We start from the raw sequence: 27,300 nt of genomic DNA on the forward strand, positions 1-27,300 counted from the left end.
ATTGATTTCTCTTTTCTTTTGGGTCTACATTGACATAATCAGAGTTTTCATGAAGATTCACATAATCGCCACACTGTGATTTAACATTGAATTGAATTGTGGTATACGTAAGGCTGTTCTTACTGGGCTCCTGTAGAAAGAAAAAGATGATAATCATTAACCAATCTTAAAGCTACTTCTGCCATACAGTATCTTAAAGGATTACTTTCTGTTATAATTTTTAAGCCAAACAACTAACATATTAAAGTTAATAAACATTAATTAAAACCTACTGACCTATATTTTCTCCAAAACTAAGTTTCATAACATTATAAAAGTTATATCTTTTATTCGCTGATGATGTCATGTTATCCTGCCCACTATTTTCAGCACTGTGTGTTCAAAATACTTAAACCAATGAAATTGTGTTTAAAGCGCCATTTTGAAACCTAGGTATTGTAAACGGATTGGTACAGAGCAAAGGATACCCACGGAGTGGGTTTGGAAAACAATTAAATTTGCAGACAAGATTTCTGATATACGGTAGAGATATGTTAATGAAATGCTATTGATAAAAAGCGTATTTGGGGTAGTTAGTTAGTAACAGGCATAGAAAATATTTACTTACAGTGGCCCTTTAATTAAAGGGACATTATACACTCATTTTTTATTTGAATAAATGTTTTGTAGATAATCTATTTATAAAGCCCATAAAGTTTTTTTTCAAAAAATGTATAGTTTTGCTTATTTTTAAATAACATTGCTCTGATTTTCAGACTCCTAACCAAGCCCCAAAGTTTTATGAGAATACCATCAGCTACCTACTCCAGCTTGCTCCTGTTTGTGTAAAGGGTCATTTCATATGCAAAAGAAGGGGGAGGGGGAGTGTCTTATTTCCCACTTGCAGTGGGCTTTCCAGCTACCTTTTCAACAGAGCTAAACTGAGTGCTTCTAAGTAAGTTTTTAAACAGTTTTATACTGGATTTTTATACCAGTATCTGCATCTTATTCTTTATAGTAGTGTCTATTACATGGAGTTATATGAAAATAAGTGTATACTGTCCCTTTAAAGGGATAGTAAATACTAAATACATTTCAAGCACCTCCCTCTTATTATGGGTGAAACCATTTTGGAACCAAAGTTACACTGCAGGTATCTGAAGGAGAGTTGCTGCCCATGGGCAATGAAATACTGGGAGATTTTCATACAAAAATAAAATGCTCTAATTTTATGTCCTTTTAATATGGTATCAGTGTTCTGGTGGATTCAGTTTATCTGGATCTGAGGTGTCTCCAGAAATTACATATAGGCGAAGCAATCCAAGGAGGCCCACTGGGTATTGGAGGGCAGGGCCATGAGAGGCAGATCTGGGGGACCTGGGCAGAGTGGTGGTTACAAAATAAGGGATGATCACTGTTGGGGGGGGAAGCAGCCATTTTAATGGTAAGTCTAGAGTCTTCTTCCTAGGCAATGTCAGTAATCTTGATATTCATCAAATCTGTCTCTTGATTAGTTCATATTCCATTTGCTTTGAAATGTCCTTGATCCCAATATAGGGCTAGATTACGAATTGAGCATGTTAACTTCTCCCCATAGAAGTCAATGGAGAGCACAGAAGAACACCTATCACTCGTGCACTTACCCAACAGCAGTTATGAATATTTCACATTCCAATGTTCTTCACATACAGAATAATGTACTTTTTAATGTAAATACATATTTCTATATAAATATATATATACCTAGACCTATATATCTATTCCTATAGATATTTTATGTTAACATTATTAGATATACATAGAAATGTATATTTATTTAATAATAAAAAGTACATTATTTTCTATGACCTAGATTTGGAGTTTGGCGTTAGCCGTGAAAACCAGCGTTAGAGGCTCCTAACGCTGGTTTTAGGCTACTGCCGGTATTTGGAGTCACTCAAAATAGGGTCTAACGCTCACTTTTCATCCGCGACTTTTCCATACCGCAGATCCCCTTACGTAAATTGCGTATCCTATCTTTTCAATGGGATCTTTCTAACTCCGGTATTTAGAGTCGTTTCTGAAGTGAGCGTTAGACATCTAACGACAAAACTCCAGCCGCAGGAAAAAAGTCAGTAGTTAAGAGCTTTCTGGGCTAACGCCGGTTTATAAAGCTCTTAACTACTGTACTCTAAAGTACACTAACACCCATAAACTACCTATGTACCCCTAAACCGAGGTCCCCCCACATCGCCGACACTCAAATAATTTTTTTTAACCCCTAATCTGCCGACCGCCACCTACGTTATCCTTATGTACCCCTAATCTGCTGCCCCTAACACCGCCGACCCCTGTATTATATTTATTAACCCCTAATCTGCCCCCCACAACGTTGCCTCCACCTACCTACACTTATTAACCCCTAATCTGCTGACCGCAAAGCGCCGCCACCTACGGTATCCTTATGTACCCCTAATCTGCTGCCCCTAACACCGCCGACCCCTATATTATATTTATTAACCCCTAATCTGCCCCCCACAACATCGCAGCCAGCTACCTACAATAATTAACCCCTAATCTGCCGACCGCAAAGCGCCGCCACCTACGTTATCCTTATGTACCCCTAATCTGCTGCCCCTAACACCGCCGACCCCTGTATTATATTTATTAACCCCTAATCTGCCGACCGGAGCTCACCGCTATTCTAATAAATGTATTAACCCCTAAAGCTAAGTCTAACCCTAACACTAACACCCCCCTAAGTTAAATATAATTTACATCTAACAAAATTAATTAACTCTTATTAAATAAATTATTCCTATTTAAAGATAAATACTTACCTGTAAAATAAATCCTAATATAGCTACAATATAAATTATAATTATATTATAGCTATTTTAGGATTTATATTTATTTTACAGGTAACTTTGTATTTATTTTAACCAGGTACAATAGCTATTAAATAGTTAAGAACTATTTAATAGCTAAAATAGTTAAAATAATTACAAATTTACCTGTAAAATAAATCCTAACCTAAGTTACAATTAAACCTAACACTACACTATCAATAAATTAATTAAATAAACTACTTACAATTACCTACAATTAACCTAACACTACACTATCAATAAATTAATTAAATACAATTCCTACAAATAAATACAATTAAATAAACTAGCTAAAGTACAAAAAATAAAAAAGAACTAAGTTACAAAAAATAAAAAAATATTTACAAACATAAGAAAAATATTACAACAATTTTAAACTAATTACACCTACTCTAAGCCCCCTAATAAAATAACAAAGACCCCCAAAATAACAAAATGCCCTACCCTATTCTAAATTACTAAAGTTCAAAGCTCTTTTACCTTACCAGCCCTGAACAGGGCCCTTTGTGGGGCATGCCCCAAGAAGTTCAGCTCTTTTGCCTGTAAAAAAAACATACAATACCCCCCCCCCAACATTACAACCCACCACCCACATACCCCTAATCTAACCCAAACCCCCCTTAAATAAACCTAACACTAAGCCCCTGAAGATCATCCTACCTTGTCTTCACCTCACCAGGTATCACCGATCCGTCCTGGCTCCAAAATCTTCATCCAACCCAAGCGGGGGCTGGCGATCCATCATCCGGTGGCTGAAGAGGTCCAGAAGAGGCTCCAAAGTCTTCATCCTATCCGGGAAGAAGAGTAGATCCGGACCGGCAACCATCATCTTCCAAGCGGCATCTTCTATCTTCATCCGATGAGGACCGGCTCCATCCTGAAGACCTCCGACGCGGACCCATCTTCATCCGGCGACGTCCAACTGAAGAATGAAGGTTCCTTTAAGGGACGTCATCCAAGATGGCGTCCCTCGAATTCCGATTGGCTGATAGGATTCTATCAGCCAATCGGAATTAAGGTAGGAATATTCTGATTGGCTGATGGAATCAGCCAATCAGAATCAAGTTCAATCCGATTGGCTGATCCAATCAGCCAATCAGATTGAGCTCGCATTCTATTGGCTGATCGGAACAGCCAATAGAATGCGAGCTCAATCTGATTGGCTGATTGGATCAGCCAATCGGATTGAACTTGATTCTGATTGGCTGATTCCATCAGCCAATCAGAATATTCCTACCTTAATTCCGATTGGCTAATAGAATCCTATCAGCCAATCGGAATTCGAGGGACGCCATCTTGGATGACATCCCTTAAAGGAACCGTCATTCGGCTAGTAGGCGTCGGGAGAAGAGGATGTTCCGCGTCGGAGGTCTGCAAGATGGATCCGGAAGAAAGAAGATTGAAGATGCCGTTGATAGAAGACTTCATCTGGATCATGGACCTCTTCAGCTCCCGCTTGGATGAAGACTTCAGCAGGATCATGGACCTCTTCAGCTCCCGCTTGGATGAAGACTTCAGCCGGATCATGGACCTCTTCAGCCCCCCGCTTGGGCTTGGATCAGGACATCGGAGGAGCAATTCAGGACGGATCAGTGAACCTGGCAGGGTGAAGATAAGGTAGGAAGATCTTCAGGGGCTTAGTGTTAGGTTTATTTAAGGGGGGTTTGGGTTAGATTAGGGGTATGTGGGTGGTGGGTTGTAATGTTGGGGGGGGGTATTGTATGTTTTTTTTTACAAGCAAAAGAGCTGAATTCTTTGGGGCATGCCCCGCAAAGGGCCCTGTTCAGGGCTGGTAAGGTAAAAGAGCTTTGAACTTTTGTAATTCAGAATAGGGTAGGGCATTTTTTTATTTTGGGGGGCTTTGTTATTTTATTAGGGGGCTTAGAGTAGGTGTAATTAGTTTAAAATTGTTGTAATATTTTTCTTATGTTTGTAAATATTTTTTTATTTTTTGTAACTTAGTTCTTTTTTATTTTTTGTACTTTAGCTAGTTTATTTAATTGTATTTATTTGTAGGAATTGTATTTAATTAATTTATTGATAGTGTAGTGTTAGGTTAATTGTAGGTAATTGTAGGTAGTTTATTTAATTAATTTATTGATAGTGTAGTGTTAGGTTTAATTGTAACTTAGGTTAGGATTTATTTTACAGGTAAATTTGTAATTATTTTAACTATTTTAGCTATTAAATAGTTCTTAACTATTTAATAGCTATTGTACCTGGTTAAAATAAATACAAAGTTACCTGTAAAATAAATATAAATCCTAAAATAGCTATAATATAATTATAATTTATATTGTAGCTATATTAGGATTTATTTTACAGGTAAGTATTTATCTTTAAATAGGAATAATTTATTTAATAAGAGTTAATTCATTTCATTAGATGTAAATTATATTTAACTTAGGGGGGTGTTAGTGTTAGGGTTAGACTTAGCTTTAGGGGTTAATACATTTATTAGAATAGCGGTGAGCTCCAGTCGGCAGATTAGGGGTTAATGTTTGAAGTTAGGTGTCGGCGATGTTAGGGAGGGCAGATTAGGGGTTAATACTATTTATTATAGGGTTAGTGAGGCGGATTAGGGGTTAATAACTTTATTATAGTAGCGCTCAGGTCCGCTCGGCAGATTAGGGGTTAATAAGTGTAGGCAGGTGGAGGCGACGTTGTGGGGGGCAGATTAGGGGTTAATAAATATAATATAGGGGTCGGCGATGTTAGGGAAGCAGATTAGGGGTACATAGGGATAATGTAAGTAGCGGCGGTTTACGGAGCGGCAGATTAGGGGTTAATAATAATATGCAGGGGTCAGCGATAGCGGGGGCGGCAGATTAGGGCTTAATAAGTGTAAGGTTAGGGGTGTTTAGACTCGGGGTACATGTTAGAGTGTTAAGTGCAGACGTAGGAAGGGTTACCGCATAGCAAACAATGGGGCTGCGTTAGGAGCTGAACGCGGCTTTTTTGCAGGTGTTTGGTTTTTTTTCAGCTCAAACAGCTCCATTGTTTCCTATGGGGGAATCGTGCACGAGCACGTTTTTGAGGCTGGCCGCTTGCGTAAGCAACTCTGGTATCGAGAGTTGAAGCTGCGTTAAAAATGCTCTACGCTCCTTTTTTGGAGCCTAACGCAGCCATTCTGTGGACTCTCAATACCAGAGTTATTTTTATGGTGCGGCCAGAAAAAAGCCGGCGTTAGTTTTTCGGGTCGTTACCGACAAAACTCCAAATCTAGCCGTATGTGAAGATCATTGGAATGAAAAATATGCTTAACGTGTATCGGGGTTTGTGATTTAGGTGTAACGCGGTTGGGTTAGCGCACATGAAGAATTGCTAACTTCAATGTGTGTTATTGAAATATTAAATATAAAATATTAATAAAAATATTAAACACTATTATACATACTTTAAAAAATGAAATTATCCATAGAATATATCAATATTTTTTACTGTATGTATAATAATTTCTAAAAAATGTTGCACGATACACATCAAAATTACATTTAAAAGTACAGTTACCCTCATAGTAACACAAAAAAAGTTATAATGGACTGCAAAGGGCTTTAACATAGAGATACATACATTTATGTATGTATATATATATATATATATATATATATATATATATATATACACATATATATATATACAGTATCTCACAAAAGTGAGTACACCCCTCACATTTTTGTAAATATTTTATTATATTTTTTCATGTGACAACACTGAAGAAATTACACTTTGCTACAATGTAAAGTAGTGAGTTTACAGCCTGTATAACAGTGTACATTTGCTGTCCCCTCAAAATAACTCAACACACAGCCATTAATGTCTAAACCATTGGCAACAAAAGTGAGTACACCCCTAAGTGGAAATGTCCAAATTGGGCCCAATTAACCATTTTCCCTCCCCGGTGTCATGTGACACGTTAGTGTTACAAGGTCCCAGGTTTGAATGGGAAGCAGGTGTGTTAAATTTGGTGTTATCGCTCTCACACTCTCTCATACTCGTCACTGGAAGTTCAACATGGCACCTAATGACAAAGAACTCTCTGAGGATCTGACAGAAAGAATTGTTGCTCTACATAAAGATGGCCTAGGCTATAAGAAGAATGCCAAGACCCTGAAACTGAGCTGCAGCACGGTGGGCAAGACCATACAGCAGTTTCACAGGACAGGTTCCACTCAGAACAGGCCTTGCCATAGTCGACCAAAGAAGTTGAGTGCATGTGCTCAGCATCATATCCAGAGATTGTCTTTGGGAAATAAACATATGAGTGCTGCCAGCATTGCTGCAGAGGTTGAAGGTGTGGGGGGTCAGCCTGTAAGTGCTCCGACCATACGCCGCACATTGCATCAAATTGGTCTGCATGGCTGTCGTCCCAGAAGGAAGCCTCTTCTAAAGATGATGCACAAGAAAGCCGCAAACAGTTTGCTAAAGACAAGCAAACTAGGGCAGGAATTACTGGATAATGTGTCATGGTCTGGGCCTGCATGAGTGCCGCCGGCACTGGGGAGCAACAGTTCATTTAGGGAACAATGAATGCCAACATGTACTGTGACATACTGAAGCAGAGCATTATCCCCTCCCTTCAGAAACTGATCTGCAGGGCAGTATTGCAACATGATAACAACCCCAAACACACCTCCAAGACGACCACTGCCTTGCTAAAGAAGCTGAGGGTAAAGGTGATGGACTGGCCAACCATGTCTCCAGACCTAAATCCTATTGAGCATCTGTGGGGCATCCTCAAATGGAAGGTAGGGGAGCGCAAAATCTCTAACATCCACCAGCTCCGTGATGTCCTCATGGAGGAGTGGAAGAGGACTCCAGTGGAAACCTGTGAAGCTCTGGTGAACTCCATGCCCAAGAGGCAGTGCTGGAAAATAATGGTGGCCACACAAAATATTGCCTCTTTGGGCCCAATTTGGACATTTCCACTTAGTGTACTCACTTTTGTACTTGTAGTGTACTCACTTTTGTTTTGCCAACGGTTTAGACATGAATGGCTGTGTGTTGAGTTATTTTGAGGGGACAGCAAATTTACACTGTTATACAAGCGGTACACTCACAACTTTACATTGTAGCAAAGTGTCATTTCTACAGTGTTGTCACATGAAAAGATATAATAAAATATTTACAAAAATGTGAGGGGTGTACTCACTGATGTGAGATACTGCATATGTGTATGTGCATGCGTGTAAACATATTTATTATTTATTTATGAGTGTAAATATCTATTTACAAACACATACATACATATGTATACATAAATAGACATATATTTACTGTATATACTAGTACTAAAGCCTGTGTGCACTGTCCATTTCTTGCAGTACAGCGATTCCACCCCTTGCTCTCTCTCTATCCCTCCTCTCTTTTGCTCTCCCCTCTCACGCCCTCTCTATTTTGCTCTCTCTCTTGCCCCTCTCTTTTGCTCTCTCTCCCCCCTCTCTTTTGCTCTCTCTCCCCCTCTCTTGTTTGCTCTATCTCTCCCCCTCTCTTTTGTTCTCTCTTTCTCCCCCTCTCTTTTGCTCTCTCTTCCCCTCTCTTTTGCGCTCTCCCCCTCTCTTTTGCGCTCTCCCCCTCTCTTTTGCTGTCTCTCTCCCTCTCTTTTGCTGTCTCTCTCCCTCTCTTTTGCTCTCTATATCCCCCTCTTTTGCTCTCTCTCTCCCCTTTCTTTTGCTCTCTCTCCCCCTCTCTTTTGCTGTCTTTATCCCTCTCCTTTGCTCTCTCTATCCCCCCTCTTTTGCTCTCTCTCTCCCCTTTCTTTTGCTCTCTTTCCCTTCTCTCTTTTGCTCTCTCTCCCCCTCTCTTTTGTTCTCTCACTCCCCCTCTTTTTTTGCTCTCTCTCCCCCTCTCTTTTGCTCTCTCTCCTTCCTCTCTTTTGCGTTCTCTCTCCCCCTCGCTTTTGCGCTCTCCCCCCCTCTTTTGCTCTCTCTCTCTCCCTCTCTTTTGTTCTCTCTCCCCCTCTCTTTTGCTGTCGTTCTCCCTCTCTTTTGCTTTCTCTCCCCCTCTCTTTTGCTCTCTCTCTCCCCCCTCTCTTATGCTCTCTCTCTCCCCCTCTCTTTTTCTCTCTCTTCCCCTCTCTTTTGTGATCTCTCTCTCCCTTCTCTTTTGCACTCTCCCCCTCTCTTTTGCTCTCTTTCTCCCCCCTCTCTTTTGCTGTCTCTCTTCCTCCCTCTCTTTTGCTCTCTCTCCCCCCTTTCTTTTGCTCTCTCTCCCTCTCTCTTTTGCTGTCTCTCTCCCTCTCTTTTGTTGTCTCTCTCCCTCTCTTTTGCTCTCTCTATCCCACTTCTTTTGCTCTCTCTCCTCTTTCTTTTTCTCTCTCTCCCCCTCTCTTTTTCTGTCTGTCTCCCTCTCTTTTGCTCTCTCTCTCCCCCATATTTTGCTCTCTCTCCCCCTCTCTTTTACTGTCTCTCTCCCTCTTTTGCTGTCTCCCTCCCCGTCTTTTGCTCTTTCTCTCCCCCTCTCTTTTGCTCTCTCTCTCTCCCCCATCTCTTATGCTCTCTCTCCCCCCTCTCTTTTGCTCGCTCTCTCCCCCCTCTCTTTTGTGCTCTCTCTCTCCTCTCTCTTTTGCGCTCTCCCCCTTTCTTTTAGTCTCTCTCCCCCTCTCTTTTGCACTCTCTCTCCCCTCTCTTTTGCTCTCTCTCCCCCTCTCTTTTGCTCTCTCTCTCCCCTCTCTTTTGCTCTCTCTCCCCTCTCTTTTGCTGTCTCTCTCCCCTCTCTTTTGCTCTCTCTCTCAGCTTTCTCCCACCTCTCTTTTGCTGTCTCTCTCCCTCTCTTTTCCTCTCTCTATCCCCCCTCTTTTGCTCTCCCTCCCCCTCTTTCTCCCTCTCTTTTTGCCTTCTTTATCCCCCCTCTTTTGCTCTCTCTAGCCCCCCTCTTTTGTTCTCTCTCTCTATGCCCCCTTTTTTGAGCTCTCTCACGTCCATGGTGCCCGGACCCCGTTGTGGCCCCGCCCGCTTGACGCCTGACCGGCCCCGCCCCAACCCCGTCACATCTACTATTCTCGGAGGATCAGATGCCAGTTCATTCTGTTGAAGGCCAGGTGTGTTTGACCTTGCGCAGTCTCTACTGCGCATGACAGCTTCGGACAAACACACTTGGCCTTTATATTATAGGATATATATAATTGCATTAGAGCCCTTTTCAGTCAAGTAGCTGAAAACATGAAAAATCATATTTATGTAATATTCATATTTCATAAAGGCTTTAACTATGTATTCACTGTAAATATTTCACATTCCAATGTTCTTTACTCCGGGGAATATGTTCTATTTATTTATATATAGATATTCCAATATATACAGTGCATATATATTTATATATCTATATATAATCATATATCTATATATAGTTATAGAAATATATATTTTTTAAAATCATCAGATATACGTAGAAATATGTATTTATGAATAAATGGAACATAATTTTCTATGTTGGGTTAGCACAATCAGGTTTGTGAGACTTGTTGGGTATTTTTTCCCACTTTATTTATTTATTTATAAAATATTTTACCAGGAAGGATACAGAGATTTCTCTCGTTTTCAAGTATGTCCTGGGTCCACAAAACATTGCATTGATACAGTAGGGTACAATAAAATTCAAAAACAATAACAATACACAAAAATTTAACATAGAACAGGTAGGAAATATATAATCAACCATGACAAGTGCATTCTGTTTTGAGATATGTAGAGAGGGATCTCTTCCAGCGTCAACCAGTTAAGTTCTTTTAGCATGTCACAATGGTGGGTCCTGTAGTTACATTGTAGCACAAAGCGGCAGAACGAGTTATACAATGTATTAAAATTATTAAGGTGAGTTTGCGGTGCAGGTGCGTATACTACGTTCCCGTAATCCATGATAGGCTTTAGCATTTGCTGTACAATCTTTTCCTTTACTGTAGGGCTGAGGTAAGATTTGTTTTTGTACAGGGCACCTAGTTTTGGATAAAGTTTAGATGCAAGTTTTTCTATGTGGAGGCAAAAATATAGATTAGGGTCTAACAACATATCCAAGTATTTGAAAGAGTGGACTGCGGTCAGTGTGCAATTGGATTTTGTTTTGATGCGTAGATGGGAATTTTGTAATTTGTGTAATTTAGGTCCTGTTCTAAAGATCATTGTGACAGTTTTGTCAGTGTTTAGGAAGAGTTTGTTTTTTGAGATCCACTTTTCTACCTCCGTGAACTGGTCTTGGAGCAATGCTTCAAGCTGCGGCAGATCTGAATTGTTTGCATAGATTACCGTGTCATCTGCGTACATGTGTACAGTTGAGATTTGCAGACATTAGGCAGATCATTTATAAATAATGTGAATAGTAGGGGGCCGAGAATGGAACTTTGGGGAACACCAAACATGACTTGGGAGTCACTGTCAGAAATGGAGACATATTGTGATCGATCCGATACATATGATCAAAACCAGGTTAATGGATGATCAGCAATACCAGAGTTTTTTAGTTTGAGCAGTAGTACAGGTATGTCATGGTCTACTGTGTTAAAGGCCTTTGCAAAATCAAGGAAAATAGCTCCAGTTAGGTCTCCTTGTTCCATGCCAGTTTGGATGTCGTTGCAAACTTTTAGGAGGGCAGTTGTAGTGGAGTGAGTCGGGCGAACACCTGGGGCCCGATCCGATATGCAGCGTCGCCCGCAAAAGCCGCGACGCCAAATATTGCGCTGGTTTGGTATCCTATATACGGCGTAACCTAGAAGTTACACTAGTATATTTCTGCCTTCGGCCGTAGTTTTTTGGACCATAGACAGGTATACCAAACCAGCGCAGTTTGGTATACAATATACAGCGTAAGGACTTACGTGGCGAAAATGGAGAAATCTTACTCCATTTTCACCTCGCCACAAAATGCAGGTGTAGTAAGCCTTACGCTGTGTATTTGAGCCCCGTAACTCCCTAAACTGGCTGCAAAATAAAACCTAACACCTAACGCATGCACAATGTCTATCTACCTGTCAACCGTGATCCCCCGCCGCATCCCTAATAAAGTGTTTAACCCCTAAACCGCTGGTCCCGGACCCCGCCGCCACCTACATTAAATGTTTAACCCCCTAATGTGATCCCCCTACACGGCCGCCATCTATATTAAAATTATTACCCCTAATGTGAGCCCCCTACACCGCCGCCACCTATTTTAACTATATTACCCCATAATATGATCCCCCTACACCGCCGCCACCTATTTAAACTATATTACCCCCTAATATGATCCCCCTACACCGCCGCCACCTATTTAAGCTATATTACCCCCTAATATGATCCCCCTACAACGCCGCCACCTATTTAAACTATATTACCCCCTAATATGATCCCCCTACACCACCGCCACCTATTTAAACTATATTACACCCTAATATGATCCCCCTACACCGCCGCCACCTATTTAAACTATATTAATCCCTAATGTGAGCCCCCTACACCTCCGCCACCTATATTAAAATTATTAACCCCTAATCTAATCCCCCTATACCGCCGCCACCTATATTAAATTTATTAACCCCTAAAATACTAACATTTCCCTACCACTAAACCTAAGTCTAACCCTACAAATAGCCCTGAAAAGGGCCTTTTGCGTGGCATTGCCTCAAAGTAACCAGCTCTATTACCAGCCCTTAAAAGGGCCTTTTGCGGGGCATTGCCCCAAAGTAATCAGCTCTTTTACCAGCCCTTAAAAGGGTCTTTTGTGGGGCATTGTCACAAAGTAATCAGCTCTTTTACTTGTAATCTAATCCCCCTACACCGCCTCCACCTATAATAAATGTATTACCCCCTAATCTAATCCCCCTACACCGCCGCCACCTATATTAAATATATTAACCCCTAATCTGACCCCCCTACACCGCCGCTACCTATATTAACTATATTAACCCTAATTATATTAGGGTTAATATAGTTAATATAGTTATTAAATTATATATATTATTAATATAGTTAATAATTAATATAGTTATTATATTATATATTAACTATATTAACCCTATCTAACTCTTAACACCCCTAACTTAATTATTATTAAATTAAATCTAAATAATATTAATAATATTAACTAAATTATTCCTATTTAAATCTAAATACTTACCTATAAAATAAACCCTAAGATAGCTACAATATAATTAATAATTACATTGTAGCTATTTTAGGGTTTATATTTATTTTACAGGTAACTTGGTATTTATTTTAACTAGGTACAATAACTATTAAATAGTTAATAACTATTTAATAGCTACCTAGTTAAAATAATTACCAAATTACCTGTAAATAAATCCTAACCTAAGTTATAAATACACCTACACTATCAATAAATTAATTAAATAAACTACAAATATCTAAACTAAAATACAATTAAATACACTAAACTAAATTACAAAAACAAACAAACACTAAATTACAAAAAATAAAAAAAAAATTACAAGAATTTTAGATAATTACACCTAATCTAAGCCCCCTAATAAAATAACAAAGCCCCCCAAAATAAAAAAAATTCCCTACCCTAATCTAAATTACAAAAAGTAATCAGCTCTATTACCAGCCCTTAAAAGGGCCTTTTGTGGGGCATTGCCCCAAAGTAATCAGCTCTTTTACCTGTAAAAAAAAAGAACAACCCCCCCATTACAACCCACCACCCACATACCCCTACTCTAACCCACCCAATCCCCCCTTAAAAAAACCTAAGTCTAACCCCCAAGTGCTCCTTACCTGTCCTGAAGACCGGCAGAGAAGGTCCTGTTCCAGGCGGAGAAGTCTTCTTCCAGGCGGCGACCTCTTCTTCTTCCAGGATCCAGCCGGCGCGGAGCAGAGGAGTTGAAGACCGATGACCGCGGAGCTGAAGACCGTCCATTTGGAACTGAAGACCGGCGATGCTGGAACTGAAGATCGGCAATGCTGGAACTGAAGACCGGAGCCGGAGCGTGGAGGATCCTCTTCATACGATCGCCGCCGTACACTGAATAGGAATTCAAGGTACGCGATTAAAAATGGCGTCCCTTGAATTCCTATTGGCTGATTTGAGCCTTCAAATTCAAATCAGCCAATCGGATGCAAGCTACTTTAATTCTATTGGCTGATTTGAATAGCCAATAGAATAAGAGCTACTGTAATTCTATTGGCTATTCTAATCAGCCAATTGAATTACAGTAGCTCTTATTCTATTGGCTATTCAAATCAGCCAATAGAATTAAAGTAGCTTGCATCCGACTGGCTGATTTGAATTTGAAGGCTCAAATCAGCCAATAGGAATTCAAGGGACGCCATTTTTAATCGCGTACCTTGAATTCCTATTCAGTGTATGGCGGCGATCGTATGAAGAGGATCCTCCACGCTCCGTCTCCGGTCTTCAGTTCCAGCGTCGCCGATCTTCAGTTCCAGCATCGCCAGTCTTCAGTTCCAGATGGACGGTCTTCAGCTCCGCGGTCATCGGTCTTCCACTCCTCCACTCCGCGCCGGCTGGATCCTGGAAGAAGAGGTCGCCGCCTGGAAGAAGACTTCTCCGCCTGGAACAGGACCTTCTCCGCCGGTCTTCAGGACAGGTAAGGAACACTTGGGGGTTAGACTTAGGTTTTTTTAAGGGGGGATTGGGTGGGTTAGAGTAGGGGTATGTGGGTGGTGGGTTGTAATGGGGGGGTTGTTCTTTTTTTTTTACAGGTAAAAGAGCTGATTACTTTGGGGCAATGCCCCACAAAAGGCCATTTTAAGGGCTGGTAATAGAGCTGATTACTTTTTGTAATTTAGATTAGGGTAGGGAATTGTTTTATTTTGGGGGGCTTTGTTATTTTATTAGGGGGCTTAGATTAGGTGTAATTAGCTTAAAATTCTTGTAATCTTTTTTATTTTTTGTAATTTAGTGGGGTTTTTTTGTAATTAATTTAGTGTATTTAATTGTATTTTAGTTTAGATATTTTAATTTAATTAATTTATTGATAGTGTAGGTGTATTTATAACTTAGGTTAGGATTTATTTACAGGTAATTTGGTAATTATTTTAACTAGGTAGCTATTAAATAGTTATTAACTATTTAATAGCTATTGCACCTAGTTAAAATAAATACCAAGTTACCTGTAAAATAAATATAAACCCTAAAATAGCTACAATGTAATTATTAATTATATTGTAGCTATCTTAGTTTTTTTTTATAGGTAAGTATTTAGATTTAAATAGGAATAATTTAGTTAATATTATTAATATTATTTAGATTTATTTTAATAATAATTAAGTTAGGGATGTTAGAGTTAGATAGGGTTAAAGGGACATGAAACCCACATTTTTTCTTTCATGATTTAGAAAGAGAATGCAGTTTTAAACATCTTTCTAATTTACTTATATTATCTAATTTGTTTTATTATCTTGATATTCTTTGCTGAAAAGCATATCTAGATATGCTCAGTAGCTGCTGATTGGTAGCTGCACATAGAAGCCTCATGTGATTGGCTCACCCATGTGCATTGCTTTTTCTTCAACTAAGGATATCTAAAAAAATTAAGCAAAATAAATAATAGAAGTAAATTGTAATGTTATTTAAATTTAAATTCTCTATCTGAATCATGAAAGAAAGATTTTGGGTTTACTGGCCCTTTAATATAGTTAATATATTATATAATAACTATATTAATTATTAACTATATTAATAATATATTTAATATAATAACTATATTAAGTATATTAACCCTAATATAATTAGGGTTAATATAGTTAATATAGGTGGTGGGGGTGTAGGGGGATTAGATTAGGGGGTAATACATTTATTATAGGTGGAGGCGGTGTAGGGGGATTAGATTACAGGTAAAAGAGCTGATTACTTTGTGACAATGCCTGCTGGTAAAAGAGCTGATTACTTTGGGGCAATGCCCCGCAAAAAGGCCCTTTTAAGGGCTGGTAATAGAGCTGGTTACTTTGGGGCAATGCCACGCAAAAGGCCCTTTTCAGAGGTATTTGTAGGGTTAGACTTAGGTTTAGTGGTAGGGAAATGTTAGTATTTTAGGGGTTAATAAATTTAATATAGGTGGCGGCGGTGTAGGGGGGTCAGATTAGGGGGTAGTATATATAATATAGGTGGCGGCGGTGTAGGAGGCTTACATAAGGGGTTATTATAGTTTAAATAGGTGGCCCGCGGTGTAGGGGGATCATATTAGGGGGAAATATAGTTTAAATAGGTGGCGGCGGTGTAGGGGGATCATATTAGGGGGTAATATAGTTTAAATAGGTGGCGGCGGTGTAGGGGGGTCATATTAGGGGTAATATAGTTAATGTAGCTGGCGGCGGGGTCTGGGAGCGGCGGTTTAGGAGTTAATACATTTATTGTTAGGAGTGAGAGGGGGATTGCGGATAGAGGGGTATGTTTGGGAGGCGTGTTAGACAGTTACGGGTGATTTTATAATTTAGTCAGTTTTTGTAGGTGGCGGCAGTTTCTAAAGTGCCGTAAGTCACTGGCAACTCCAGAAATTTGTACTTACGCAGATTTCTGGACATCGCTAGTTTGTCAGACTTACGGCACTTTAGCATCTGACGGCGCCGTATATGTGATAGCTCGAGTTGCGAGCTGAAACTACGGGCGGTGCAGGTTTCCATGCTTGGGCCGAAACCTGCGCCGTATATCGGATCGCGCCCCTGATCGATCAGGGGTCAGACAGTTAGAATGTTGGTAATACTCGAATAATTGCATATGGACACATTTTTCTAAGATTTTTGGCAATACTGGGAGCAATGATAAAGGGCGATAGTTAGAAATCAAGGTTAACTCCCCACTTTTATGAATAGCCACTACTCTTGCAGTTTTCCAAAGTTTGGGTATGTATCCAGACATCAAGGATTTGTAAATTAGGGTTGTGACAGGTTTAGCAATTGCCGGCGCACTGAGCTTCAACAGCATTGCTGGGATTTGATCAGGTCCAGACTGGTTTTTCAATTTTAGATTATTAAGGTATTTCTTAATGACATTGATGGGTACAGGTCTAAAATTGAACTTCTCTATATTGGATCTTTGCTGTTTTAGTGGGGCCTGATCCACATTTGTAGTTTCAGGATGCGTGCCATTTATTAGTTTGTCAATCAGGGTGGTGGAGCATCAGACAAAATAATTGTTAAAGGCATTTGCTACTTCTAAAGGGAGTTGCAGGGTTTGGTTATTCACATTGACAGCGGAGGGTTGGGAGTGGATTGGTGGATTTTGTAAGTTATTTATGAGTTTCCAAAACTTTCTAGGGTTAGATATGGTATTGTTCAGATTTTCACAGAAATATTGGGCATTGGCCAATTTTGTTTGTTTAGTGCATATATTTCGCCATTGTCTATATACACAGTGATCATTCATAGAGCCAGTATGCTTGAACTTTGACCACAATGAATCCCGAAACTGGTACATTTGAATGAGGTCAGCTGTGATCCAATTCAAGTGTGCTCCTTTTACTCTCACCTCACGCAGCAGGGCATGCAAATTCCAAACTTGTAGGAGTTCAGACTGAAAGAATTCAACTGCAGAGTCTAGATCTGGGATTAGGTTTAATCTGTGCCAGGGGAGGTTCTTGATGTCATTTAGAAATGGTTTGAAGATTAAATTTTTTGAAGGACCTGGTGATTTTAACCTTGGGAGAGGATTGAGTTGCCTTTATTTTGCGCACACAGTACACTAAGCAGGGGTTACTGAAATTGTTAGGGAGAACACCTGCCTCCTGGATTCGATCGGTAGAAGTGGAGAGAATCCAGTCGAGCAGGGTATGATTATGGCTTTTGATGTTTATGCGAGTTGGAGAGGAGATTAATTGCGTTAGCTGCAAAGATTTAAACAGCGAGCGACAACTGTTATTTTTTGGATTCAGCCAATCAATATTAAAATCTCACTTTTTGGGTTTTGAGCTATGGTTTCACTAAGGAGATGTGCTATGTTAGAAAAGGAATGCACAGGGGAGCTAGGTGGGCGGTAGAGTCCTGCAAAAATGATTGATTTACTGCATTGGATCTCAATTGTGCCAGAAAGGAAATCAAAGGTGGCAGGAGAGCTAGATTTTTGTAAGGGCATGTACTTTATGGAATTGTCAACATAAATTACGAAGCCGCCTCCTCTCTTTGCTCTATCATTTCTATGGCATGAATACCCATGTATTGCAATGGCAGAGTCAGGTATTTTTGCGGTTAGCCACAATTCAGAGATCACAATGATTTTGGGCTTGTAATGTAAACACCAAGCTTGCAGTGCATCGATTTTTGTTAGTAAGCTGCGGATATTACAGTGCACAAAGAAGAGGCCTTTTTTAGCTGGAAGGCTAGGAATGGAATTTGTTGGGGGACTAGGGTTAGACTCTACATCATTTGCAAGGGTAAGTAACATAAGGAATAGGAATTTGGACATAGTTTTTGTTTGGCCATATAGTGAATGGGATACTTTATAATTTGGTGAGGTAGGGGTAGGAGGGTTATTTTTTATAACTCTCCACCAGCACTCAGCAGATAAGTTACAGCAACAGAGCAGGCCATGGTGTATGATAATTTGTTTTCCAGTTTGAGGTGTGTGCTTATGGCGGTAATGATGTGAACAAAATTGGAGTGAGAAAAGGGTTGTCACGAATATCAGTATGGTCATATTTGGATTCATGTTAGTGCTATGAGGTGTGTAGATGAAAATAAAACAGAAATAGTACAATATAAAAATAATATATATATATATATATATACTCTATCGATGTGGGATATATAGCTATTTGTAGGGAGAGAGGGTATGTATTCTAAAGGGTTAAGTGAATGGAAGGATGTGCTGATCAGTGTTTGCAGCTGTCAGTTTAGGAGAATGAAAGTTGTGTGGGAGACTATCTATAAATGAGGGAATGAGCTTGGGGTGGGTGGGGTGAGGGGTGGGGTGGCAGGGAAACTATCTTCCAGAGGCTACCTGGTTGCAGAGGTCTGTGGGGCAGCTGAAGTATGTTGGTCTGTGAATTTTCTTTAAAGACGGTGGCAAATATACTTTAAATTCAGCTGAGGGAGAGAGAGATATTAGTGTCAGATTGGCCTGCAAAAAAAAAGTTAAGGGAGGGGGTATCGCAGTTGTGATATTTCAAATTCAGCTTTTTTCTAGTGTCAGGTTAGCACGTTGAAACTTATTACTTTCAACTTTTAATACACACGCTACCCGACATGCTCAAAAAGCTTACTTTATTGGTAATCTAGACCATAATATGCAAGACATTGGTCTTAATAAAGCATCTGTTTCCATTTGTATTACCAATAAAATTAACAATAATAATAATGCTAATAAAATAAATAAGCAATTTAATTGTCTAGTCATTTGAAGTGAAGGCTATATATATATATATATATATATATATATATATATATATATACAGTATATATATATATATATATGTATATGCTTTGTACTTATTTACAATGACATATATTCTTAAAAAATTAAACTTTAATGATTTCATTAAAAAAACTGTACGGTCTACTTTTCAATAAGTGTTTGTGAATTGACATTAATTACCTTTTGCGGAATGGACATCACCTCAAAATTATCAGACTCATCTGAGGAACTGTCGCTGTCATCTGGGAAAGGAACAGCAGAGAGTGTCAGTATGATCTGAAGCTACATGCTATGACATGAGAGTAGGTTAACCTATAGAGCACAATTACTTTTTACTGCTCATGAATTTTGACATGAAGTAGAAGGAAAGTATGGTATTGGGTGTTTTTTGCCTTTATATCTGCCATGTGATCATTATAGTAATATTGATCACCTGGGAGCAGGACCAGACATTATGCTGACTGTGTCCAGGAATGAAATGATGTCGCTCCCCAAATATTATATATATGTATTTAACGCCCACTACAATCAAAAGCCAGTCAGTTGTATCAAAGATTAAAGTTCTACGGATTGAACTTTCACATGAGAACATGCTAAAGGGCCCCATATGAGACTAATTTTGACACTATAAACCAGACTACACCCTCCCTATATGTATCTAACGCTGGCTTTTTTCTGGCCGCACCTTTAAAATAACTCTGGTATTGAGAGTCCACAGAATGGCTGCGTTAGGCTCCAAAAAAGGAGCGTAGAGCATATTTAACGCAACTGCAACTCTCGATACCAGAGTTGCTTACGGACGCGGCCAGCCTCAAAAACGTGCTCGTGCACGATTCCCCCATAGGAAACAATGGGGCTGCTTGAGCTGAAAAAAACCTAACACCTGCAAAAAAGCCGCGTTCAGCTCCTAACGCAGCCCCATTGTTGTCTATGGGGGAACACTTCCTACGTCTGCACCTAACACTCTAACATGTACCCCGCGTCTAAACACCCCTAACCTTACACTTATTAACCCCTATTATGCCGCCCCCGCTATTGCTGACCCCTGTATATTATTTTTAACCCCTAATCTGCCGCTCTGTAAACCGCCGCTACTTACATTATCCCTATGTACCCCTAATCTGCTGCCCCTAACACCGCCGACCCCTATATTATATTTATTAACCCCTAATCTGCCCCCCACAACGTCGCCTCCACCTGCCTACACTTATTAACCCCTAATCTGCCGAGCGGACCGCACCGCTATTATTATAAAGTTATTAACCCCTAATCCGCCTCACTAACCCTATAATAAATAGTATTAACCCCTAATCTGCCCTCCCTAACATTGCCGACACCTAACTTCAATTATTAACCCCTAATCTGCCGACTGGAGCTCACCGCTATTCTAATAAATGGATTAACCCCTAAAGCTAAGTCTAACCCTAACACTAACACCCCCCTAAATTAAATATAATTTTAATCTAACGAAATTAATTAACTCTTATTAAATAAATTATTCCTATTTAAAGCTAAATACTTACCTGTAAAATAAATCCTAATATAGCTACAATATAAATTATAATGATATTATAGCTATTTTAGGATTAATATTTATTTTACAGGTAACTTTGTATTTATTTTAACCAGGTACAATAGCTATTAAATAGTTAAGAACTATTTAATAGCTAAAATAGTTAAAATAATTACAAAATTACCTGTAAAATAAATCGTAACCTAAGTTACAATTAAACCTAACACTACACTATCAATAAATAAATTAAATAAAATACCTATAATTATCTACAATTAAACCTAACACTACACTATCAATAAATAAATTAAATACAATTCCTACAAATAAATACAATGAAAAAAACTAACTAAAGTACAAAAAATAAAAAAGAACTAAGTTACAAAAAATAAAAAAATATTTACAAACATTAGAAATATATTACAACAATTTTAAACTAATTACACCTACTCTAAGCCCCCTAATAAAATAACAAAGCCCCCCAAAATAAAAAAATGCCCTACCCTATTCTAAATTACTAAAGTTCAAAGCTCTTTTACCTTACCAGCCCTGAACAGGGCCCTTTGCGGGGCATGCCCCAAGAAGTTCAGCTCTTTTGCCTGTAAAAAAAAACATACAATACCCCCCCCAACATTACAACCCACCACCCACATACCCCTAATCTAACCCAAACCCCCCTTAAATAAACCTAACACTAAGCCCCTGAAGATCTCCCTACCTTGAGTCGTCTTCACCCAGCCGAGCCAAATTCTTCATCCAAGCGGAGCAAGAAGAGGTCCTCCATCCGGTAGAAGTCTTCATCCAAGCGGGGCAGAAGAGGTCTTCCATCCGATTGAAGTCTTCATCCAAGCGGAATCTTCTATCATCATCCATCCGGAGCGGAGCGGCAGCATCCGAAAGACCTCCGACGCGGAACATCCATCCTGGCCGACGACTGAACGACGAATGACGGTTCCTTTAAATGACGTCATCCAAGATGGCGTCCCTCGAATTCCGATTGGCTGATAGGATTCTATCAGCCAATCGGAATTAAGGTAGGAATATTCTGATTGGCTGATGGAGTCAGCCAATCAGAATCAAGTTCAATCCGATTGGCTGATCCAATCAGCCAATCAGATTGAGCTCGCATTCTATTGGCTGATCGGAACAGCCAATAGAATGCGAGTTCAATCCGATTGGCTGATTTGCAAGATGGAGCCGGTCCTCATCGGATGAAGATAGAAGATGCCGCTTGGAAGATGATGGTTGCCGGTCCGGATCTACTCTTCTTCCCGGATAGGATGAAGACTTTGGAGCCTCTTCTGGACTTCTTCAGCCGTCGGATGATGGATGTCTAGCCCCCGCTTGGGCTTAGATGAAGATTTTGGAGCCAGGACCGATCAGTGATACCCGGTGAGGTGAAGATAAGGTAGGAAGATCTTCAGGGGCTTAGTGTTAGGTTTATTTAAGGGGGGTTTGGGTTAGATTAGGGGTATGTGGGTGGTGGGTTGTAATGTTGGGGGGGGGTATTGTATGGGTTTTTTTACAGGCAAAAGAGCTGAATTCTTTGGGGCATGCCCCGCAAAGGGCCCTGTTCAGGGCTGGTAAGGTAAAAGAGGTTTGAACTTTTGTAATTTAGAATAGGGTAGGGCATTTTTTATTTTGGGGGGCTTTGTTATTTTATTAGGGGGCTTAGAGTAGGTGTAATTAGTTTAAAATTGTTGTAATATTTTTCTTATGTTTGTAAATATTTTTTTATTTTTTGTAACTTAGTTCTTTTTTATTTTTTGTACTTTAGTTAGTTTATTTCATTGTAGTTATTTGTAGGTATTGTATTTAATTAATTTATTGATAGTGTAGTGTTAGGTTTAATTGTAACTTAGGTTAGGATTTATTTTACAGGTAAATTTGTAATTATTTTAACTATTTTAGCTATTAAATAGTTCTTAACTATTTAATAGCTATTGTACCTGGTTAAAATAAATACAAAGTTACCTGTAAAATAAATATAAATCCTAAAATAGCTATAATATAATTATAATTTATATTGTAGCTATATTAGGATTTATTTTACAGGTAAGTATTTAGCTTTAAATAGGAATAATTTATTTAATAAGAGTTAATTAATTTCGTTAGATTTAAATTATATTTAACTTAGGGGGTGTTAGTGTTAGGGTTAGACTTAGCTTTAGGGGTTAATACATTTATTAGAATAGCGGCAAGATTCGGTCGGCAGATTAGGGGTTAATAATTGAAGTTAGGTGTCGGCGATGTTAGGGAGGGCAGATTAGGGGTTAATAAATATAATATAGGGGTCGGCGGTGTTAGGGGCAGCAGATTAGGGGTACATAGCTATAATGTAGGTGGCGGCTCTTTGCGGTCGGCAGATTAGGGGTTAATTATTGTAGGTAGGTGGCGGCGACGTTGTGGGGGGCAGGTTAGGGGTTAATAAATATAATATAGGGGTCGGCGGTGTTAGGGGCAGCAGATTAGGGGTACATAAGTATAATGTAGGTGGCGGTCGGCAGATTAGGGGTTAAAAAAAATTAATCGAGTGTCGGCGATGTGGGGGGACCTCGGTTTAGGGGTACATAGGTAGTTTATGGGTGTTAGTGTACTTTAGAGTACAGTAGTTAAGAGCTTTATGAACCGGAAAGCTCATAACTACTGACTTTTTTCTGCGGCTGGAGTTTTGTCGTTAGATTTCTAACGCTCACTTCAGACACGACTCTAAATACCGGAGTTAGAAAAATCCCATTGAAAAGATAGGATACGCAATTTACGTAAGGGGATCTGCGGTATGGAAAAGTCGCGGCTGAAAAGTGAGCGTTAGACCCTTTTTTGACTGACTCCAAATACCGGCGGTAGCCTAAAACCAGCGTTAGGAGCCTCTAACGCTGGTTTTCACGGCTACCGCCAAACTCCAAATCTAGGCCTAAGTTTACACAAGGTACTGTGGACCGTTTCTGTGAATTGCAATATTGTTAATGTAATGGTGTTCCAGCTCATAGATCTTTGTTTTTCTGAGCAAATTTAAATCTAATCATCAGCTACTAATTTTTTTGGAAAATATTTTTTTTGGTAAGGCAAACTATTTGAGATTTACAGAAGATTATAACTTTATATTGTAAAGTGGATTACAATATTAGGCTGAGGCTGTGCAGCCCTGGCCTACTGTTGTCTTATGTGTCCCTTTAACAACATTTAAAGGGACATAAAACCATACATTTTCTTTCATGATTCAGATAGAACATACATTTTTAAACAACTTTCCAATTTACTTCTAATATCATTTTTGATCAATGTACTTCTGGGAGCTAAATGAACACAATTGTTAAGCTAATGATAAGAGGCTTATATGTTCAACTAGCAATCAACAGCTAGCTCCCAGCTCCTGAGCCTACCTAGGCATATTTTCCAACATAGGATACCAAGAGAACTAAGCAAGTTAAGTAACAGAAGTATATTGGGAAATTGCTTAATGTGTGCTCTATATGAATTATGAACAAGATTTTTTGACTTATTAGACCAGTCCCGTTCTCCCAGTATTAAAGTGGAAAAAAGAAATTAAGGTACACGGATTACGTTTTTTCTAATAAAAAACAACATATAATACAAATGACATTGTTCTGTATAGTGTGTCATCATTTCCAGTGCAGACTGCAGAGTAGAATGGATGAAATATCGTGTTGGTTTCTGAGCTAGAACTCACCCTTTGTCAACGTGACTGGAGTCCTGGTTGGATGGTTCTCTCTGTTTGAGTCACATGGCTCTTGGAGAGGGGTGGGCTCCTTTAAACATGACTTACAAGTGTGATGATCTATGAAGGGTAGGACAAACAATACACTTTTATTGACAATGAATGATGTTCATCCATCAAATACAATAGCCTAGATTCAATAAACCTGTTTGTAAAACTATCTCACAGAAAAACTTGAAGCAACATTTCAATACAAAAATTACACGATTGAAAGAGATTTTTTCAAAAATCTTTATTGTTTTAAAATATAAATAACAATAAATCTTCATTATAAACCATTATATGGTATTTACATTGGATTTTAAAAGTAAAAACATTTTCTAATTTGTACCTAAATAGATTATTATATTATCAATCATTCTATACAAAGTTTACTCTAAACTGATCTATTCTAGGGCATCCCACTAAAAAGTTAACAATTACTGCCTCAAATGACCATATGCGTTTCTATTACATAAAAATAATATAACAAAGCCTTATTATTTTCTAATAGATCAATCATAGAATTGTAAATAAAAGATTTTATATAATGCTATTCTTCTAACATTAACATACTTCATTCTTTTTCCAAAATTGTACTATACAATTCAGAGATTTTACCCACTCTGCATCCATTAAGGGAACGTGAAACCCTAATTGTTTCTTTCATGATTCAGATTAAGGGGTTAATTTATCCCTTCAGGCTCGTCAGAAACAGAAGTTATGAAGCAGCGGTCTAAAGACCGCTGCTCCATAACCTGTCTGCCTGCTCTGAGGCGGCGGACAGAAATCAACCCGATCAAATACGATCGGGTTGATTGACACCCCCTGCTAGCGGCTGATTGGCCGCGAATCTGCAGGGGGCGGTATTGCACCAGCAGTTCACAAGAACTGCTGGTGCAATGATCTATGCAGAGAGCGTATGCTGTCGGCATTTATGGATGTGCAGCGGACATGATACGCTACATTGTATTATGTCCGCTCGCACTTTAGTAAATTGACCCCAGTGCATGCAATTTTAAACAACTTTTTAAATTTACTTCTATTATGACATTTTCTTTGTTTTTTGGTATCTTTTGTTGAAAAGCAGGAAAGTAAGCTCAGGAATGTGTACGTATCTGGATCAGTATTAGGGAAGGGTGAATGTGGCTAAATCGAAATTTGAATCTTACAACGAATATTCCTATTTATATTTGTTTTACACAATCGAAAATCGATAAGAAAGAAATTTCTTTAAAATTAAAATATCTAATGCTATTTTGGATTTTCGAATGTTGCTTTTTCATTTCACATTTTTAATTCAAAAGCAACATTCGATTCAAAAGCAAAATTGCTTTCAAATTCAAATGTTTATAATAGTTCAAATAGACACATTCAAATTTTGAATGTGTATATTCGATATATTATGAGCATTCAAAATCAAATGTTGACATTTCGAATCACATACATTAATTCAAATCGAAATCGAATGTCAAAATTTTGAATTGCATAAATTAATTAAAAATCGAATGTTAAAGCTAACAGAAAGCATACGTAAAATTCAAATATTCTAAAGAATATTACTTTATTTTTATTAAAATTTAAAAAACAATATTCGAAATCAGGATGTTAGCATGTTTGATGTTGATGTTTCGAACAGACAAATGTATAAAAATGGATTTTACATTTCGAATGTTTCGAAATATACGCACATCCCATATCACTATATGGCAGCAGTTTTGCAAGAATGTTATCCATTTGCTTGAGCACTAGATGGAAGCACTATTTCCGGTCATGTAGCTCACCAGATACCTACCTAGGTATCTCTTCAACAAAGAATACCATAAGAACAAGAAGTAAATTGGAAACTTTTGTTTTTAACTGTATGTTTTATCTAAATTTAGTGAATACATTTTTGGGTTTCACATCCCTTTAAGCCCCATTATAATCAAGGGAGATACGTATATCATTCGCTTCTTGGCGTATAAAACAATTTCTACTGTGAAGGATACTGGCATTACAACAAAACATTACAGAACAAACTCATAAAACTCTTTCCAAAAAACACTTAACTTTTTCATTTGTGCAAAAGAAAACTTGAAAACAGTTATTGAAAAACAAAATAAAAATACTTAAACCTTGTTCGCTGCATAATAGCGAGACAAGATCGTGAGATACTTCCCAGGGCAATAGTGTATTTATGAATTTTGCAAGCTGTGCTGAGGTGTAGATGAAATATTTCAGTCTTACCTCTAGAAACCCCTGGATAAACCATATCCAGCTCCTCGAGACCCCAATCTTTTTTACCAGCGAGAATACTTTATCCTAACACAACATACATGTGAATATTTTATAAACAAAATCTATTTTGCAAGCGTGTTTCTTAAAAGGACATGAAACTCAACATTTTTCTTCCTTGATTCAGACATAGGGGTATATTTATTATAGTGCAAGCGGACATGATACGATGTAGCGTATCATGTCCGCTGCACATAGATAAATGCAGACAGCATACACTGTCGGCATTTATCATTGCAATGCCGCCCCCTGTAAATTCACGGCAAATCGGCCGCTAGCAGGGGGGTCAATCAACCCGATCGTACGGGCCCCATAAACTGGTGATTATGAGGTATTACAACCAGTAGGAGCTATTAGGGTGTAGCACTCCTTAGTGTGCAGTTGTGTGACTATATTGCACTAGCCTAAGATTCTTTATCAGCAATACTGCATTGTACAGAGAGGAGATCAATTCAATAATAGTCCAATTTTTAATGAATTCTTACAAAAATATCAGATTCCATTACTACTCTGACTAAAGTGGGTTCTTGTGTATATTTCCTATTTTGTATGATCATGGGGAACAATTGGCGTGCAATGATCTCCTAAACACAAAACATAAATATACATGTAATTGTCATGAAAATAATTATTATATGGTTGTAATTTAGAAC

General features: G+C 38.7%; 1 long non-coding RNA gene across 1 annotated transcript; it reads right to left on the reverse strand.

Annotated features, from left to right (window-relative positions):
- Nucleotides 1–24,417, reverse strand: LOC128651673 (uncharacterized). The gene is made up of 3 exons (XR_008401157.1): nucleotides 24,344–24,417; nucleotides 19,320–19,381; nucleotides 1–130 (listed from the first exon to the last, which is right to left on the reverse strand). It is a non-coding gene; the product is annotated as an uncharacterized LOC128651673 (long non-coding RNA).
- Between the last annotated feature and the right edge of the window lie 2,883 nt (nucleotides 24,418–27,300).

This window comes from Bombina bombina, chromosome 3 (assembly GCF_027579735.1).
Source record: "Bombina bombina isolate aBomBom1 chromosome 3, aBomBom1.pri, whole genome shotgun sequence".
Lineage (NCBI taxonomy): Eukaryota > Metazoa > Chordata > Amphibia > Anura > Bombinatoridae > Bombina > Bombina bombina.